This window comes from Octopus bimaculoides, chromosome 3 (genome assembly GCF_001194135.2).
Source record: "Octopus bimaculoides isolate UCB-OBI-ISO-001 chromosome 3, ASM119413v2, whole genome shotgun sequence".
NCBI classification, from domain to species: Eukaryota; Metazoa; Mollusca; class Cephalopoda; order Octopoda; family Octopodidae; genus Octopus; species Octopus bimaculoides.
The window spans coordinates 11446538-11449161 of NC_068983.1; the positions used below are offsets into that span (position 1 = coordinate 11446538).

A 2624-nucleotide genomic window follows, 5' to 3' on the forward strand; every position below is an offset into this window, starting at 1 on the left:
CTATGTGAATTAACATAAAAAAAAGAAATTATTGTAGTGTTTTATGTCTTTTTGGTAGCTGAATTTTTCCTCTACAACTTTTGTTTATCATTTTTGAAATTTGAATAAATTTCACCTCTTTTCAGACATGATGATGGAGTGTCAAATCGAAAAAGACAAAATGAAAACAATTTATTTGATAAGCCAAAAGAAGTACTTGATAGTTTCTGATATTTAGGTGACTTAACCCTTTAGTATTCAAATTGACCATATCCAGCCAAAATATTCTACCTGTTTTATGTTCAAACTGGCCACACCCAGCCTCTCTCACCTACCCTACAACATCATTCTAAAAGTAAACAATCACAATATTGAAATCTCAAAGCGACGAGATAATGCATGATTAATTTCAAGCAATATAAATAAACAAGTATTGTATTTGACAAAGTAACCTAAATGCTGAAGGGTTAACTAACAGCAGAAATGGATAGTCTGAAAGCAGAATGAGGTGGACAAAGTTCAGGAAGCCTCTGTTAATAATAAACAAATTCTTTCTCAATGTGGTTTGATGCTTGCATATGAAGTACATCACTGGATGGTAGTAAAGAATGGGTACTAGACATGAAATGGTGTAAAGGCTGGATAGGAAAGGGACCAGCATGTCCACTTGGATGTATAATGTTAGCTTGAATAAATCATGGAGTACAGGCAAACTGAGGGGTAAAATAGGTTTGAGATGAATCAGATGTAAGGGTGAGAGACAGAAAACGACTTTGATATAGATATATATTGCATATGAAGAATGGACATTAGAGAAGTGTCAGGTAATCCAAGGGAAAGGAACCTGTGGAAGAGAAAGAATGAGGAGAGCATGGGTAGAAATGGTGAAATGTGATCTAAGGTTGCTGAATCTCACAAAAGAGATGACAAAAGACCACTTGAAGGGATGAGGTACTTTACTGGAGAAGACTCATCCAACCAATGTAAGCATGGAAAAATAGATGTAAAAGGTGCCAAGGATGAAGATAATGGTGGTGGTGGTGGTGGTGGTGATGATGATGATGATGATGAGCTGTTATTTGTACCAATGATTAAGACTGCTGTCAAAAAATATTTTCTCCATGAGATTAGCATATCAATAGAAAGACTTACAGATGCATTAACAATACAAGATCTAAAGAAATATGATTGAAAATATTGGAAAACAAGGGGGAAAAAAAATTACAAATATTGATTGAAATATGTATTGTTATATATATTTATCTTATAATACATTTCTAACCTAGTCTAAGTGACAGCTTGTGATAACAAAAGAAAAATTTTTGCTGAAGCTATATATATGGCTTTGTACATATTTAAGCTAAAGGTGGCATAAATGCAGTGTTCTAAAGAGATAATTTCATTCAGGTATAGGAAATATTGATTTCTTTTGATTAAATATTTCTCTTTACTTATATGATATAAGAAGCAATAGACATTACACACCCAATCTGAAACCAATAGGGTCAAGAAAGAATTTATGGATACATGATTATAAAAATTATTGTTAAATATGTTCATAAGTATATATATATATCACCATCATCATTTAACATTTGGCATATATATATATATATATATATATATATATATATATGAATATAATTTAAAGAACCACGAATATACAATTCAAGCAATGAAGTAGACTAATCATTGTTGTTGATACAAGAATTTCTATTGTTCCAGAATCAGAGAAATTTCTTTGTTAACTCTTCAAACATTTAGTTTTTCTTCTAAGTTTGACCATTTACCAATTCCTTTTTGTAAATTGCATTTCGTTCATCCTAAAGTTTAGTTGTTTTTCTTTGCTCTTTTGCCATACTTAAATGGTATTTTCAATTGGTGGTGGTCTGAAATATCTGGCAGTAGCTCTTTTGCCATGTATTTTAGTGTATTCAGTAGCATAGCATTTAACTAGCAAGATATGTTAGTTGCTTCTGTTTGGATTCCATAAGGGGCTTTGTTTTTGTCAAAACAAAAAATGCAATGAGTAACAAAAAATGAAAATGTGGAAGCCAGCTGCAAGAATGTGATTCAGAGTGAAGTTCTTACTAGTAAATATTGCAGCTGCCAAATACTACTGTTATTTCTTGGTTAACTTATAAGCTAAGAAACCGGTATCAGTACATCTGTTGTAAAATTGGGTGGGATTAATGGGTAAACAGAATGTTAAAGAAGACATTAATTCAAGTTACAGTATCTTAAATAGACTCACCTATTTGCACCTGGCAAATATCGTACCCCCTTTGAGCATCTAAAATAGACTCAGCCACTTATGCCTGGTGACTATATAATAAGCTGTCTTACTAAGCATGTATTGCAAAGGTATGCCTTTAAATGTAAATAGGTGTTTCAATCTCAGGTGAAATATAGGTGAAAAATCTCCGGATATACATCTAAAAATTAGGAAAATGGTCACATATATGTGCATAATACATCAACATATATATATATATATATATATATGCATTTGTATTTGCATATATACAAGCATATAATACACATACACACCCATGTTGTCATTTGGTTTTAATACTGCTTCAGTCACTAATAATTATATATATATAATATATATATATATATATATATATATATGTGTATATATA

At 31.1% G+C, this 2624-nt stretch overlaps 1 protein-coding gene across 2 annotated transcripts in view; it reads right to left on the minus strand.

Moving 5' to 3' along the window:
• The window catches only part of LOC106877488 (uncharacterized), a 34061-nt gene that overhangs the window by 12237 nt on the left and 19200 nt on the right, over positions 1-2624 (minus strand). The window lies entirely within an intron of this gene.